This window comes from Colobus angolensis, unplaced genomic scaffold (genome assembly GCF_000951035.1).
Source record: "Colobus angolensis palliatus isolate OR3802 unplaced genomic scaffold, Cang.pa_1.0 Scaffold356, whole genome shotgun sequence".
Classification (NCBI taxonomy): domain Eukaryota; kingdom Metazoa; phylum Chordata; class Mammalia; order Primates; family Cercopithecidae; genus Colobus; species Colobus angolensis.
Genome location: NW_012116888.1, coordinates 1,718,459 through 1,736,831, shown reverse-complemented (window position 1 = coordinate 1,736,831; position 18,373 = coordinate 1,718,459). Strand labels below are relative to the sequence as shown.

General features: G+C 42.3%; 1 protein-coding gene across 3 annotated transcripts in view; it reads right to left on the bottom strand.

The window, feature by feature from the left end:
• LOC105519652 overlaps positions 1 to 18,373 on the bottom strand; it is a 294,464-nt gene that overhangs the window by 8,787 nt on the left and 267,304 nt on the right. For 2 of the 3 annotated variants that reach the window (XR_001003010.1, XR_001003009.1), the window contains one exon: positions 16,452 to 16,563. The exons of the other annotated variant lie outside the window; for it this stretch is intronic. The gene's annotated coding sequence lies outside the window, so the exon portion shown is untranslated. The remainder of the gene's footprint in view (positions 1 to 16,451; positions 16,564 to 18,373) is intronic. 3 annotated transcript variants of the gene reach the window in all.

Below are 18,373 nucleotides of genomic sequence, written 5' to 3'. Positions count from 1 at the left end.
CTCGGGAAGGGGAACATCACACACCGGGGCCTATCATGGGAAGCGGGGAGGGGGGAGGGATTGCATTGGGAGTTATACCTGATATAAATGATGAATTGATGGGTGCTGACGAGTTGATGGGTGCAGCACACCAACATGGCACAAGTATACATATGTAACAAGCCTGCACGTTATGCACATGTACCCTAGAACTTAAAGTATAAAAAAAAAAAAAAAAAAAATGACTTTACTTCTCCTTCATTTCTAAAGAATAGTTTGACTTCTGGTTTGCAATCCAGTGTGTAAGGAGCTTGGAAGTTGTCACTACATCCTAACAACAAATAAAAGCCTGAACAAACTGATTAATTAATAATTCTTCTTAGAGCCATCAGAGAAGTGAGGTTCACTGTCCCTTAAATTGGAAAGATTGACAAGAAAATACTTAAAATCACAACTTACTGGAGCAGAAACCCATGAGTAGAAACCTTTGTGGGAACCAGTATGGGGTAGAAAAACCTGAACTGTAATTGATGAATTGCTGGGCATTCAGAGTAAACAAGTATGAGAGTTAAACACTCCAGTAGGACCCATTCAAAGGAGGGCCCCACACTTTTGGGAGTTCTGGTTTCAGGAGTTCAACTAGGTTCTCACAGTAAATATCAGAAAAAAAAAAAAAAAATCTTGTACTTCTGGTGAGGAGAGGGAGGAGCAACTATTTGAAGTAAGTCAGAGCATTCTCTTCTAGTCAAAAAGGCCTGGCCTCAAGATAAATTACTTTACCAGAGCTTAAACTATTGGGATTTTATCAGACCTAACCAACCTGGAAGAAAGGAAATAGCATACTCCAGCATGCCTTAGCCTTCTACATAGGGGAAGAGAAATACTCAACTTCAGTTCATTCTAGACATTTTGTCCCACCTAAGGGGAATGTTAGGGGATTGAGAAGCACTGTTTGAAGTTCACAGTTTAGAGACAAGGGCTCACTAAAAGACTGAGATACAAAACTATAGAACACTTTGCTCCTTCCCACACTGTTATAGGATCTTTGGGGTGTTGATTTTCTGGCCAGAAACCTCTGTGGCTGGTGGCATCTTTGCCTTAGTTCTTGTCTTGCATCTAGAAGAATGAGGTATGCAAACAAGTGAAGGGTAAACAAGACAAAGAAGAGCTTTACTAAGGGTTAGAACAGCTCAGAGGAAACCCTCAGTGGGTAGCTCCTCTCTGTAGGCAGATCATCTTCTCTGTAAGCAGATCTTCCCATTGAGTGCTCAGCTCTCAAGCAGAGAGGAGGCCCTGGAGAGGGTAGCACCTCTCTACTACTAGTCATCATCCTGACATCTGCTGCTCTCACCAGAAAGGAGGCCCTGGAGAAAGCTGCTTCTCTCTGAAGCTGGTAGTCCCTATGTCTCTGCAGGTCTCTGAAGTTCTCAGAAGAGAGGGTAGCTCCTCTCTGCAGTGGGCCATCTGCCCTCCATCTTATGTCCTCTGCCCTGCTCTGACTGAGCCTGGGGCTTTTCTGGACCTCAGAGGGAGGAAGTGCCTGTCAATTGGTTCATGGAGGGCCATGGGCGGTCCAGAAAAGGCACCACAAGTCCCCACTCCATTCTGCTGGTCTGGCAGCCTGACCCCAGCCTTCAGGCCCTCCCTTGCCTGAAGGTGGGATCTTACTGACAACCCATCCACTTCCACCCAGGAGCCTGTCCGCCTTCTGCTGTCCCTGGCCCCCTGGCTGTGGGCACCAAGAGGCACCTGCAGGCCAGCACTGAGCAGTCCTCAGAGCTCCCCTCTGCTTCCCCTGCTACTCTCATTGGTACCCAAATTCTGGAGGGGGCTGGGGCAGCAGGGCACTGGCTTGCCAGCACTGATCCTAGTGTGTGCAGACTGTGCCACACTGTGATAGCACCCAAGCTTGGCTCCAACCCTGCTGTGATATGGGAGCCTGTGCTGGGAGCAGTGAGAGGCCAGGCAGCTGGAGAAGGCACCCGTGGGCTTGCGGGTACTGGGGTCGGGGGGTCTTCCTTGGATCCTAAGGGTGTAGGTTGCAGAGATACCTGGGTCTTGCACCAGGGAAGGTGGCTGCAGCTGCACCCGGAGCTCCCGCCCTGCCAACTCAGAAGGGGTGTTCCTGCTTGTCCTTGGCTTCTGCTGGCTTGGTGTAGCAGAGGCCCATGTCTGCACCTGTGGATCTGGTGGTTGCACCTGCACCAGAACGGCCAGGGATCCTCCCTGCTCCTGGCACCTGCAAGAGCACAGGGAGGCTCTGATCCGCAGCCACAGCTTGAGTGGCTGCAGCCTTACTCAGGAAGGCAGGATTCCTGCCTGCTCCATGGAGCAGGAGGCCTGGGTCTGCAGCCGCAGCTGCACCCAGGAGGGCAGGGATGCTTCCTGCTCCATAAAATGGGAGGCCTGGGTGGACAACCGTAGTTTGGGCGGCTGCATCGGCACCTGGGGAGCTGCTGCCCCAACTCAGAAGGGCGGGTCTCCAGCTTGTCCTGGCTTCCAGGCTCCTAGGAGTGTGAAGCCCCAGCCATGCCTCCCTGCTGCAGCTGGCATGATGGCAGCGCTGCTGCCATCAACACCTCACTAGCACATTACTAAAGACCTACTTTCTGCAGTTCCTTTTATCCAGTATCTCATACTTGGCTATTAAAAAACAATTGCAAGGCATGCTAAAATACAAAAAAAAAAAAAAAAAATAGCTTGAAGACACAGAGCAAGCATCAGAATTAAACTGATATACCAAGAACGGTCTTACTAATAGAGCATTCAGAATTGACATTTTTTTTTTTATCACTACTTATAAAATGCTGTGCCACTTCTTTCTGGCTTACATTTTACAAGTAATGTATTGTTTCTCCTTAACCTCTCTTAAGACCTTTTTCCATCTTTAATTTTCAGAAATTTGAATATGATTTGTCCTGGTATGGATTTCTTTGGATTTATCCTATTTGGGATTTGTTCTACTTTATTCTTTTTGAATCAGTGGGTTTAATATCTTTTGTCAAATTTGGGGAAATTTTAGCCATTATTTATTTGATTATTTTTTTCAGTTGAACAGTTTTTCTCCTTACTTCTAGGACCCTGATGATACAAAAGCTAGATTCTTTGTAATCATCCATAGATCTCTCAAATCATTTATTTTTTTTCTAGCCTGTTTTCTCTATATTGTTTACACTGAGTAATTTCTAATTATCTGTCTTTAAGTTTGAGGATTCACTCGTTGTTGCTCCAAACTACTTTTGAGGCTATCTGTTGAGTATTTCAGTTATTGTATTTTTTTAGGTTTATAATTTCTAGCTCATTATTTATTCAATATCTTATATTCCTTTACTTAGTTTTTTTATTTTTTATTCTGTTTCAAAAGTGGTTTTAATTGCTCATTTAATAATTTTTTACCCTTGATCTTAGCCAAAAGGCCAAGAGGCAATCATTTAATAATTTCTGCTAACTTGTATATGTTTGAAACTTCACAATAAAAAGGGAAAACAAATGCAGTTTTTCTGATCTCGAGAAGATGCTGACCACTTTCTTCATCTGTAGGAAAAACCAAAACAAGAAGGAAATGAGACTAAATGATTATAGAAGGGAGTATAAACACTTTAACTAAGAAGATATTTCTCCACTAGGAAAACTTCCCACGCAAAGTGTATCCTAGTGCCTGGTCATCTCTCAAATCCAGTGTTTGTTAGTTTTAATTGCAAGAGTAATACATAAAAACTAATGATTCATTTTGCAGAATAATAGGTATACTGTAATCCTAGTTCTCACACATTGGAGAAAAACAAAATTTAGAAAATGAGATTCCTCTATAGTCACAGCCCTTATATCACCACTCTCAATGGTTTTGTAAACCATTCAGAATTTTCATGCGTGACTAGAACTGGGATTATATTAGACCTATTATTATGCAACTTCTTTTTCTTCTTTTTTGCCTAAATATTCCTCTAAGAGAGTTTGTGAAACAGAATAAATAGCTGTTTAGACAGAAAAGCTAAAAATAGTTGAAAACAGCTAAACGCAGCTTCTTTTCTGTTCAGATTCCAAGATCATGCCAATTTTATCCATATTTTAACATCTGGCATGATCTTTTTAACCTAAGGACATAATTTTACACAATTATTATCCTTTTATCTAAGGACAAAAAAATTACAGTAGTGAAAATAACCCGAAAAGCAAGATCCTGAAGTTCCGAGCTTGCAGTTGGCTGGCCCTCTGTGCCTCTGTGGGCAGGTGGCCGCCGGGCTTTGTGTCTGAGGGGCCGCATAGTAGAATGACTCAGCAAAGCAGTGGCCTGGGGAACATAGAAGAGGCTGACTAAGATTATGAGCTTTCAGGGGAGCATTCTTTTTAGCCGGCAAATTTCTCTTTTAAGGTAATGAAAGTGTTTCAGGTTCCTCTTTGTCCATTTGCAAATAAACTGGTGAGTTCACGTCACTCCCAGTGCAAATGAGAGTGTGGTGCACACGTCATGAAGATGAAGTGGTTTCCCCTTAATTTTGCATATTTTCTTGTCTGCTTTTAACTCTAGAAGATATTTGCCTTCACCTGATTTACAGTCAGGTTCGTTTCTCGCATCGCAAATTGACTCTTCTCTGTTGTCCTCACCAATTATTCATTGTGCTCATTTCACATATAATGCCCCTGATTTTGTAGCATTGGCCCTAACAGAATATTAGACAAAACTCAAGGAGGAGAAACTTGTGTGGGGATAGGGGAATAGATGCGTGCCCTTTGTAGAACAGAACTCTGTCTTGGGCTTCTTTTTTTATCCTATAAGGCTTCACTGTAAGAAGCTCACGGTATCTTCGTACAAGCCTTCTGGTTGATCGACAAATGTTCTCAGCAGGAATTTTTTAAGAAAACGGATCTCAATATTTCTAAGAGCTAGTTGCAGTGACTCATGATGAACAGAGAATTATGATTGGACAGTGTTGGAGCCAACTGAGACCATGTTATTGCACCCCAACGCTTGGCATAAAGCCTCATGCATCCACTTGTTCATCCATCCATTTTTCAGCTAGCTCTTACTAAATGAAATCCAGATGTGTAGCTCTGTGCCACGTGTGTACTCAATATGCCTGTCCCAGTGACTCTTTCAACTCAAGCTTGCTCTCTGAGGACAAAATCATGAACACATTCCCAGAGCCACACTCTACCTCTCTCCGCTGGAAGACCAGAATCTGTTTTCCAGTTCCTCCAAGCCCAAGCACTGTGACTATCATCTGTCCGTGGGAGCCTTTAAGCCACTCCCCTAGCCCCCATCTTGTTCCTTGGCCTCCTTCCTCCTCAGCACCTTGGAGCCTCCAGAGTTGATGTTACTTCTTCTCAAGTCCCCCTGGAGTCCTCATGGGCCCTGACAGACTCTTTAGAGATTGCTCATTTTAGAGCCCGAAGGCTTCCCAAAGAGCCCTCTATGAGGTTTCCAAATTTCTCCCTATTAAGATTAGCTTGGCTCTTCTGGCCGGGCACGGTGGCTTATGCCTGTAATTCCAGCACTTTCGGAGGCCGAGGTGGGCAGATCACCTGAGGTCAGGAGTTCAAGACCAGCCTGACCAACATGGTGAAACCCTGTTGTGTAAAAACACAAAAATTAGCTGAGTATGGTGGCGCATGCCTGTAATCCGAGCTACCCAGGAGGCTGAGGCAGAAGAACCACTTGAACCTGGGAGGCAGAGGTTGCGGTGAACCAAGATCGCACCACTGCACTCAAGCTTGGGTGACAAGAGTGAAACTCTATTTCAAAAAAAAAAAAAAAGGATTAACTTGTCTCTTCCATGCTGCGGAGTAAGGGCCCTTTGCTTCCATGTCCAGCTTCCACCCTTGCCCTGTCCAAAATAAAGCGAAGTCCAGTCCCAGCTGGCTCCCCCCTGCTACCTGGGAAGTATTCTCACTTGCGCCTTACATCTCTGCTTGGCATCCTCAAGCCTCAAGAAGAGGTTTTTATTGTAATATCATATTACACTAAATTTGAAAAAAAAGTAACACCCACTCACCCCCACACCCAAATACAGCCACACTTATCATTTTGGTGGGTTTGACTGGGCTTCTCTTTCTTGTGAAGGTTGTCATGGCTATATGCACACAATGTTGTACCCTGCTCTTGTCAAAAGCGTATCTCCATGTTGCTACATGAACAATAGTCATCATTTACATGCATAACACAACATTAAAACATTTATAATGAACTGTAATTTTAGCACTGCATACACCTATCAAAATGACAACACTCAAGTGATACTTTCCTTCATATTTTGGATTTTTTTTTTTTTTTGTAGAGAGGGTTAAGAACTCTCTTGCAATTCTTAACACATCATGATGAATTGCTCTCCCTGGGAGACTGTACAAATGCATACTGTCAAGAGCAATCTGAGAAGATAGCAGTTTTACCATATCCTTCCCAGCATTGGGAATTGCAATGGAAATGTTAATTTTCGTTAATGTATCGGGGCAAAAGATGGTTCTTCATTGATATTCATTTCAATTTGATTCCTAACACGGTTGTTGAATAGTTTTTCATGGACCAGTTATACCAGCACGGGTATAAGCCAGCTAAGTGCTCTGCTGTCTTTCCCTTTGGTTTCTATACTCTGGAAAGTCATTGTTCATAGAGCTTTTGCGAGCTTGTCACCTGTGCCATTCATGCCAGGCATGCCATATTTTGTAGAGCCAGCTGTATTTTTATTCTGAAGTGGCTTCCCCCTTTCTGAAAAGAGACTTGGCAAGAGTTCCGTTCGGTCACAGTGAATTAGACACCAACTTCCCTTGTCAACAGGAGTTGGCCTGTTGGGCTAGACTTGGGCACCAGGTGCTACCTCCTGCTTGGCTGCCCTCTCAGTGACATCATCTATACCTGGAATGCCCAGTGGGTAGGAAAGAATCTGGCCTGCCTGGACTGTGTCTGGTCACAGGTCAGTGGAATTTGAGGAGCGACACAGTGGCAAAGCCCCACAAGGACTGGTGGCCTGACTGAAGAAGGCTCTAAACCATTCATCCCCCTCAACTGCCACACCACCATACCTGGCCCATCAGTGCTGAGAAGGTGAGCCAGATGGGGACCAGAGTGTCATTAAGTCAAGCATGATGAGGCAGAAGGAAAGGTCTCGGCATACAAAATATGCCCTCTGTCCTGAGGCAGAGCCATCCATTTTGTATGCTCAATCAACATATCTGTGGCATTTTTATGCTGTTCAACCACCCTCCTGAGAATGTTCATGGCAAAACAGACCCTCCCCACAGGCCCACCTTCCCTTTCCCTGGCAGTAGCCTCCTTGAATAGAGTCCCAGGGAGGTAGAATAATAAAAATTACAACTTCCCCTATCAGGAGGAAGGCTGCACCCTCCTGCTGACTGTCTTTGCCTGAAAAGTTGCTTGGCCACACTACGGCTTCCTTGGGCTTTTGGGGCTCACTGTGGGGCTGCCTATCTCTCTCCACACCGCACACACATTTAAGCTCTTCACTGGGACATCATAAGCTGAGAAGTCTGAGATTTTGCTTTTCTCTCTATCAAAACTTTATTGAATGTCCATCATGTGCTACACTTTGCAGCAAAGCCAAGTCAGACTTGGCCTGCCCTCTGGGAACTCACAGGCAACAAAGTTCATGATCAACGTAATGTCAGCTAAGAATTTGCTAGCTAGGCACAGAATGCATAGGAAAGATGAGGTCAAAGCAAGTTTGCCAGAAGCCATGAAGCCTGAACTGAATTTGGGGACTCCAGAAAACAGAAGACGTAAAATTGCAAAAGGTCCTGTGTTCTCAAAATGTTGTCTTAAAAGCTCTGAGCTTCCTGAAAGATTTCAGGCAAGCCAGGGGAGGGAAGGCAGGCATGGCTAACTTGCATTTAGGACAGATCCCCTTGGCATCCACGTTGGGCATAGATGGGAAGATAGGAAGGCCAGGGGAGTGGTCATACCCCAGCGAAGAAGTGATGAGTGCCTGGGCTCAAGCAGGATCCATGGGGTGCGGGAGGACAGTGTGGTTTTCCGAGGCAGTAAAGAAGAGGGGCTCCCCAGCTTGCATTTGGTGGTGGTGGGAAAGGGAGGATTTAAGATGATAATCCAGTCTCCTGGTTCAAGCAGTGGACACACATTTGGGGGAAAGAGGACAAGTTCAATTTTGCAGATGCCGTATTCTGGATATCCAGGAGACATTCGAGTGTGTCCTGAGTGGCCCAAGCCCAGGACAAGGACCCAAGACTCCAAGGCAACGTGTGGTTAAACCCATGGCTGAGTCTATCACTGAGTGGGACCACCTAGGGCCTGTATAGAAGAGGTGAGTCCCAAGGCCAAAGCTGGGATCCCTGACCTCTAAGATGGTAACAGGAGAGAAGGACAGTACAAAGAAGATGAGAAATCCTGGCCAGAGCAGGTGGACAAAAAAAGGGTTTCTGGAAGAAGTGTCTACTGGGTCAAACATTACAGGAAGTTTAAGTAAGAAAAAGACCAGAAGTGTCCACTGGTTGGGACAAAGAAGAGGCAGTGAGTATCAGTAGCTGGTTCAGGAAGATTGGTTGTGAAAGGAAGGTGGGATGAGAGGGGAAAATGTGGTCAAGAGAGAGGTTTTGTCAAGATGGGGGACTTTAGCACATGTAAAGCATAGAGGATTGCTTTAAATTGCAGTTTACAGAAATGCAGCAGGCTTTTCTGTCTCAGGGGAGTGGCATAGTTTCTTCTGCATCTTTTTAAGCTTGCATGTCTCTGGAAAGTGAGTTTTCTCCATCAACACATGGAAATAGAGGGTAGGACGGAGTAACAGGAGTTGTACAAGAGAACAGGAGGATTGAAGGGGAACCAGTGGGAGGGAGGAGGAGTGAGCAGAAAGGAGGTGGAGCTCAAAAGGGAGAGGAGAGGACCTGAGCATGTGTGGAAGAAGAGAGGTCATGCAAAGAACTTCTCAGGGCAGCCAGGTATGGCTTGGCAGTCTGGGGATGACTAAGATTCCATTTGCAGTTACCTGCTCAGCCAGGTAACGTCAACGCCCAGTAACCATCAGTTATGCCCAATCAATTTTGTGTGAGTAGAGTTTGGAGGTCTTTATTAGGGACAAAGGTTTAGATCAATATGTGGAAAAAAGAAGAAAATAGTCATAATAATTAGAATATGAATGAGAAAGAGAATTCTGCTTGAGTCAGTGCAGGGGTAGCCGAGTGTCTATTTCCCCCTGACTGCGAGGAGGGTCTGTCCATTTCATTGGCTATATCAGGAGGGAGGTTGGCAGGTTTGGGGCTCCAGGTACCTGATTCTTGGTTACAGAGGGAAAAACCCAGGAAAAGTAGAAAAGTTGAAGAAATGGGTCAGTTTCTTCTTTCTTTGTGCTGCTCCTTCCATCTTTCCTCCCACACCTGGAGGACAGCATCCCCCACCCCACACACTCAAGTTCCTTTCCAGCTTTCAGATGCTCCCCATCTGCCCTGGAGGCAGCATCAAACCCTGCAGGTGACTGGGTGCAGGTGATTTGGTAATTTTGCCAAATTACCAATCACTATTTCCCAAAAGTCAATTAATTGAAAAACAATTTGCTGAAAATTAATTTTCTAAAAGATTAATTTCCATGATAAGTGATCTCTGGAATTCACCCAAAAGTTGCTTTGGTTAAATACTTTTACAATTATAACAATTTGTGTGCTCTGGTTTTTAAAATACTGAGGATTCCCAATCCCCCCCAGGTTTGGTTTTCTACTTCACTTATATTTAGCAGTTTAGTGTCCAAGTATCAGGTACGTTTTCATCAGCTGTTTTGCTGTGGATTTCTCAGTCCACCCCTGGTAAATGTCAATTTCATGTGGGTTTCTATATTTCAGGAGTGGGACACTTCTCAAACACACAATATTTTTTTGGTGTCAATAGATGGGTTTTCCCTCAACCACATTTATTGTCAATTCTAATTTTAGACTTGTGTCTAAATTGGACTATAGTTCCCACTTTTGGATTTTGTCATTGGGGAAGTTGTCATGGATATGTGAAAATTAACATGCAGAAAAAACTTTTATTTGTCTGACTGCCAAACCACTTTGAAAAAAAAAAAGATGATGAAAATTGGTGTAAAATTGCACTTGAAGGGCAAAACCATTTTTTCTGAAAACCAAAGGTTGGAATATGAAAAGTCTCATGAATTGCCAAAACCTTTATAGTAACTACTGAGGAGTAGTCAGCTTTTGAAACATGAACCACATGCCTATAAATCTGATAGAAAACAGTGGTAGAGAAACTAAAAGTGCAACATCTCAACTAAATATAACCAAAGGCCAAAACGTTGGGAAAAAATCATTAACAGATTTTGAAACTTTCTATGAAACACATATTATTATACATTTTGTAAATAATTACTATAAAGAAGTTTTTAGTGATTTGGGAATTTGTGAAATTGTCATTTTGCAAATTGATTTTTAACATAGTGGCTTTTAGGCAATCGGTGACTGTGAGAGTGTGACTTTTGGCAAATGTTCTTGAGGTCAGGAGTTTGAGACCAGCCTGGCCAACATGATGAAACCCTGCCTCTACCAAAAAATACAAAAATTAGCTGAGCACGATGGTGCATGCCTGTAGTCCCAGTTACTGGGGAGGCTGAGGCACGAGAATCACTTGAACCCAGGAGGTGGAGGTTGCAGTAACTCAAGATTGTGCCACTGTACTCCAGTCTGGGCAACAGAGTAGTGAGTGATACCCTTTCTAAAAAAAAAAAAAAAAAATTGCTAGCACGGAAGCATTAAGCTGGCACCACACATTCTACACATTCAATTCCTGTGGCTCCCTCCTGCCTTGAGCAGTCTGGGGATGCAACTGGGGCCAACCCAGTGGGCAATGCATTGAATGCAGTGACATTACTAACATCTGTTTCTGACCTGTACCTCAGCTATGACTCATATATGACCTCCTCTGCTCTCAGGCTGAAGTCCAGGCACCTCGTGGACCCTCCAGGCTTCACGGATCTGGCTCCTCTACCCCGTGAGCCCAGTGAACACCTATCGTATGCAGGGCCCAGCATCCGACCTACTCTTGAGATGCACCCCACCACACTGCAGTTGGTGTCCTGTGCACTCCTCTCTAGTGTGTCACCTCTGAAAGGTAGGCATCAGCCAACCCTGGTCACCATTCACAGTAGCACAGCTAAACTGGATCAATTAGTGATTTTTAAAGTTCAGTGCTTTGAGACTTCTGCTTCTGGAAAGATGGAGCAGATACATTTTTCCTTATTCTTCTCACTAAGTACAACTAAGGTATTGTATAAAACAAACATAAGAAGACTCTGAAAGATATAGAGAAGAAGACAGCTGGACTAGGGACCTCAGCTTCCCAACCCCAGCTCCCCGGGTAGTGTCAGGAAGGCCAAGTGCAGACTCTGGACAGGACTTTCGCTCCTGCCTGGAGATAACGAGCTGCTGACCCTCCTCCATGCAGTGTGAATGGAGAGCACACAGGGAGCTTGGGCTGCCCCGCACAAGGAGGAGGCACACAAAATAAGTGCAGTAAAAGCCAAGAGAACTGAGAGGAAAAATAGACAAATTCATAATTATCATTGGACATTTTGCTACCGTTTCTCTACCTTTCTCTACACCTGATATAAAACCAAGCAGAAAATCAGCAAGGATGAGGAAGAACTCAAGAACATCATCAACCAACAGGGTCTAATGGACATTTCTAGAACACTCTGCCCAAAACCTGCAGAACACACATTCTTTTCATGTGCCCAAAGACCATATACCAGGATACATTATATCTTGGGCTGTAAAACAAGCCTTGACAAATGTAAAATAATTGAAATTTTACAGAGTGTGTTCTTGGACCACGATGGAATCAAACAAGAAATCAGTAACAGAAACATAGCAGGAGAATCTCAGATACCTGCAAACTAAACAACACATTTCTAAGTAACCCGTGGTTGAAAGAGGAAATTCTTCAAATCAATAAGCTAAGCTCTGGCCTCAAGACACTAGAAAAAAAAGAGCAAAATAAACCTAATGCAAGCAGAAGGAAATAAAAAGATTGAACAGAAAGCAGTGAAAATGAAAACAAAGAAACAATAGAGAAAATCCACGAAACAAAAGCTAGTCCTTGAAAAGGTCAATGAAGTTGATTGACCTGTAGCAAGACTGACAAAGAAGAAAAGAACATATAAATTGCCAACATCAGGAATCAGGGGATATCACTAAAGACCCTGCAGGCATCAAAAGGTTAATAAAAAAACACTATGAATAACTCTAGATATGTAAATTTGACAACTTAGATGAAATGGACCAATTGCTTGAAAAGCACAAACTTCCACAATTTATCTAAAATGAAATAGATCATTTGAATAGTCTTACAACTATTAAGGAAAATTAATTTATCATTTTTAAAAGCCATAGGAAGAAATTTATAGTTTCAGGGGGTTTTGCTGGAGAATTATACCAAATGTTTATAGAACAATTAACACCAATTTTATACAGTGTAATCCAGAAAATAGTAGAGGAAGGAAAGATCATCTCCTAATTCATTTTCTGAGGTCAGTATTACCCTGATGCTAAAACTAGGAAAGGACAGTATAAAAATGAAAATTATAGTCCAATGTCCCTCATGAATATAGACATAAAAATCTACAAGAAAAATATTAACAAATAGAATTTTTTAATATAAAAAATAATTATATAACATGACCAAGTGGGGTTTATCCTAGGAATACAAGGCTGGTTTAATATTCTAAAATCAGTCAATGTAATCCACCATATTAACAGGCCTAAAGAAGAAAAATCACATCATTATTTCAATTGCTGCAAGAAGGACAAATACAAAATTCAATACTCATTCATGATGAAAACTCTTAAAAATCTGGAGCTGAAGGAAACTTCCTCAACTTCATAAAAACATCTACAATATCATACTTAGCAATGAAAAATGTAATGCTTTCTCCCTAAGATCATGAATAAGGCAAGGCTGTTTAACATAGTACTGTAAGTTCCAACGAGTGCAATAAGACAAGAAAGAGAAATAAAAGACACACAGGACGGAAAAGAATTAAAACTATTGCTCTCTGCAGATTACATAAAGGTGTGTGGAAAATCCCAAGGAATCTACCAAAAAACTCCTAGAATTAATAAGCTTAGCAAAGTCATAAGATCAACATAAAATTAGTTGTATTTCTATATACTAGCTATGAACATATGGAAACCCCAATTAAAAATGCAATACCATTTGCAATCACACAGAAAAAAAGAAAACAAATACTTAGGTGCAAATCTAGCAAAACATGTAGTTGAAGGGTTTATATGCTTAAACTACGCAATGCTGATGAAAGAAATCAAAGGCAATTGAAATAAATAGAGACACCCATCACATTCATAGATTGGAAGACAACAATTCTCCCTATATTCATATAAAGTTTTAACAAAATTTGCATTAAAATATCAGCAACTTTTTCTGTAGATAAGATTATTCTAAAATTTATATGAAAAGTCAAAAGAACTAAACTAGCCTAAGCAATTCTAAAAAAAGGAGAGTAAGGGAGAAGAACCAGTCTACTCAAGGCTAAGGCTTTCTACCTAGCAACAGTGATCAAGATAGTTTGGTATTGGCAGAGGATTAGACACACAGATCAGTGGAGCAGACAAAGAATCCAAAAAGAGACCCAGAAAAATATGACCAAATGATTTTTTATGAAGATCCAAAATGGATAAAGAATGGGCTTTTCAACAAACAGTGCTTGAGTAACTAGGAAAGTGTGGGCTTACAAAAAAAGGTACTTTATACCTAACACATTATAAATAAAAAAAAAAGCAAAACAAAACTCAAAATGGATTACAGACTTAAATGTCAAATGTAAAGCTATAAAGCTTTCAGGAAAAAACAGGACAAAATTTTCAGAAGCTCCTACTAGGCTAGACTTGGCATCAAAACATGTTGTATAAACTGAAAATTGGTAAATTGGACTTTATAAAAATTAAAAGCATTTGCTGGTAAAATATCCTAAGATGATGCAAAAACAAGGCACAGATTAGGAGAAAGTATTTCCAAATAATTCTGATATCTGATAGTCAATAAAGGACTCATATTCAGAATTTATTTAAAGAAATTAAATTATTTTCTTTATTAAATCTCATCAATAACAAATAAACAGTCTAATTAGATATTGGACAAAAGACATGAAAAGACATTTTACCAAAGATGGAAAATAAGCATATGAAAAGATGCTCAACACCACTGCCCACTAAGGAAATGTGAATTAAGACTCTCATTATATATCACCACCCTCCTATCAGAGCAGCAAAAATAAAACTTAAAATAGGAGCTATGTCAAATGTTGACCCAGATGCTAACAAATTAGGTCTATGTTGCTGGTGAGAATGTAAAATGGTACAACCACTTTGGGAAGTAGTTGGGCAGTTTCTTAGGAGTGTCTTACTCCATTTGAGCTGCTATGACAAAATACCATAAACTGGGTGGCTTGAACCAGAAACCTCTATTTCCTACAGTTCTGGGGGATAGGCAGTCTGAGATCAAGGCACTGGCAGGTTTAGTATCTGATGAGGGCTGGTTTCCTGGTTCACAGATGGCACCTTTCGCTGTATCCTCACATGGTGGAAGAGGCAAGGCAACTCTCTAGGACCTCTTTCTTCAGGGCACTAATCCCATTTATAAAGGCCCTGCCCCTAAGACCTAATTAACTCCCTAGGGCCCAATCTCCTAACACCATCACATTGGGGATTAGGTTTCAACATATACATTTTCGGGGGTGACACAAAATTCACACTATAGCACTTGGATACACTTTTCATATGATCTAGCAATTATATTCTTGGACATTTATTTCAGAGAAATAGAAACATGTTCACACAAAAACCTGCATATCATTCTTCATGGCAGCTTTATGTGTAATAACTCAAACCTAGAAACAACCAAAATATCCTACAATAGAAGAATGGTTAAACAAACTGTGGTATATCCACACCGTGGAATACTACTCAATAATACAAAGAAACAAATTATTGATACATACAACTTGGATGGATCTCAAGGGCACTATGTTGAAGGAAAAAAAAAATCCATTCTCAATAGGTCACATATTGTATAATTCCATTTATGTAAAATGCTCAATATTACAAAATTGTAGAACTGGAGACCAGAGTAATGGTTGCCAGGGGTTAGTGACGGGTGGGGTCATGGGAGAGCAGTGGGTGTGACTTTAAAGGGACAACATGAGGGAGAACTTTGTTGTGATGGCACAGTTCTGTATCTTGATTGTGGCTGAACGTGCATCAGTCTACATCTGTGATAAAAACGGCATAGAACTTCATACACACATGCACACACATACATTGTACCAATATGGATTTCCTGGTTTTGATATTATACTATAGTTAGGTAAGATGCTAATCACTAGGGAAAATCAGAGAAAGTGAACACGAGACATTATGAATCTTTAATTTTTTTCAAAACAAGGTTTTTTGAAATGTTCTATTGCATTCTGGCTTCTATGCTCTGTCGCCTGGGCTGGAGTGCAGTGGCACAATCTTGGCTCATTGCAACCTCTGCCTCCCAGGTTCAAGTGATCCTCCTGCCTCAGCTTCCTGAGTAGCTGGGACTACAGGCACATACCACAGTGTCTGGCTAAGTTTCATGTTTTTTAGTAGAGACAGGGTTTTGCCCAGGTTTTTCCCAGGCTGATCTTGAACTCCTGACCTCAAGTGATCCGCCCACCTCGGCCTCCCAAAGTGCTGGGATTACAGCCTACACCACAGTGCCTGACCTGGCCTCTATGGTTTCTGATGAGAAATCCACAACCCTTTAAATAATTGTAATTTTATAAACAATGTCATTTTTCATTGCTGCTTTCAAGATAATTCCTTTGTTTCTAGTTTTCAGTAGTTTCCTTATGATGTCTCTAAGTGAGAATCTCTTTGAGCTTATTTTGTTTGGGATTCTCTGAGCTTCTCAAATCTACAAGTTTATGTGTTTTGCCAAATTCAGAAATATTTTTATTCATAATTTTTTCAAATATTTTTCAGCTCCTCATTCATTATCCTCTCCTCTTGGGATTTTTATGTTATAAATATTAAGCCATCATTTTCTGTCATTAGAGGTCCTTCTGAGAGATATGTTTACTTTCCAAGAATTGTCAACTTTTTGTCAAATCTGCATTGTTAATCCCCAACCTGGAGGAATACCTGTACACACTCACCTTCTCTGCATTAATCCTTGGGTTACCAAACCTGGCTAGTAACTGGTCAAAATGGGATTTCTCGGTTGTGTAGCGGGTTGTAGTTCCAGGCCTCTATCACTTTCAGTACTGACCTCTTGTTGAAAAAATTTCACATTCTCAACAGCGACTCCTGTATTCAAGGTCTCACATCCCTCCCATGGAGCAGTGTGCTCACCCTGTGCTGGTAGCACCCTCAGAAACGCTCCATACGGAGTGGCTAGAGGCCTCACTACCACCTTTTCTTTCCCTCCTGGTCTTCTAATGATCCTCCTTTTCCCAACTAAACTCAGATTTACTTGCCTTAGGATCTTGTTGCTTCCTTGAGAATCTTGCCCCAAATTTTATCCTCCCCACCTTCTGCTCCAGTGGTTTCTTTTCTTCCACTTGTAGACATCTTCAGGCACCTCCAAGACTTAAACAACAAGAACAAGAAAATCAGCCTCCAGAATCTCCCTTAACCTTGCTCTTTCTTCAAGTTGAAGCTATCTTGTTGAAATTTTTCTGTCAGTACAGAATCTCTCAGTTACCCAATCCAAGAGTCTCTCTACATTGGTCCACCATGTCTCCCTGTTATTGAAATGCTCTCCCTTGCTTCCCTCAGCTTCTCATATACTTCCTTCTCTTTCTGAGCCTTGGATCCTCCTCCACTGACTCCTCATTGACTTTATCTATTTTTATAAGGTTTTTATTGAGGTATAACATGCCATATCAGTCTGTTTTGTTTTGCTACGAAGGAATACCTGAGAATGGGCAATTTATGAAGGAAATATGTATATTTGGCTGATGGTTCTGCAGGCTGTACAAAAACATGGCACCAGCATCTGCATCTGGTAAAGCCTCAGGAAGCTTCCACTTATGGCAGAAGGCAAAGGGAGAGTAGGCACATCACAAGGTGAGAGAGGAGGAGGAGGAAGAAGAGCGGTGGGAGGAGAGCCACTCTCTTAAACAACCAGCTCTAGCATGAACTAATAGAGTGAGGACTCACTCATTCCCGCAGAGAGGGCATCAAGCCATTCCTGAGGGATCCGCCTCCATGACCCAAACACCTCCCACTAGGCCCCACCTCCAACACTGGGGGTCACATTTCAGAATGAGATTTGGAGGGGGCAACACCCAAACTACATCACATGCATGCAGTAAAGTGCATAAATATTAAGAGCTGGGTGAATTTTTGCACACATATATAGGTGTGATGACCACCGTGCATGAGATGCAGGCTACTCTCAGAAGTGCCTCTGTGTCCCTCCCCAGCCAATCCACATTCTCCCTTGCTCTTCAATAACCGCTACTCTGACCCCTATCCACATGGATTATTTCTGCCTGTTCTAAAACTTCATATAAATGGAACCATGTAGTATGTCTTCTTTTGAGCCTGCTTTTTTTTCTTTTTTTTTTTTCTGAGACAGATTCTCACTCTGTCACCCAGGCTGGAGTGCAGCAGCACGATCTCGGCTCACTGCAACCTGAACCTCCTGAACCTCCTGGGTTCAAGCACTTTTCTGCCTCAGCCTCCCGAGCAGCTGGGATTACAGGTATGTGCCACCACACCCAACTCATTTTTGTATTTTTAGTAGAGACGGAGTTTCATCATCTTGGCCAGGCTAGTCTTGAACTCCTGACCTCAAGTGATCCACCCACCTCAGCCTCCCAGCGTGCTGAGATATAGGTGTGAGCCACCGTGCCTGGCCGAGTCTGCTTTCTTCTACACATCATGATGCCTAGTGGATTCACCCATGTTTCTGTGTGCATCTGCAGTTCATTCCTGTTTATTGGTAGGTAGTATTCCATTGTGTGAACATGCCATGATTTGTTTACTCATTCCACTCCTGATGGACATTTGAGATTTTTCCCCTTAGGCTTTTTGCAAATTCAGCACCCTTCCATATTTTGTCTTCATCTTTCTTCAAGGTACCTCTTTTTTTTTTTTTTTCCTCAAAATAATCTAGAACAATAAGCATTCAACCTTCCCTGGAACCGGCCTTTTCCTGCTGCCAGAGCAGTAGCTTACACAGTTTCTGGCATCAGGAGGTTAAGTCAAAGTTATCAGTCAAAACACACTAGGAGAGAAAATGGAAATTGGTATGCAGCAGCGTATAATTAAGCAATTGCAAGCTCTGGCAGGCATGAAGGGGAATCTCGGGGCCAGCCTCTCAGCTGTGAAGTTCTGCAGGTAGAGTCCGTGGCAAGGGGGGACGGCAGGCACAGCTGACGCCCCGACACTG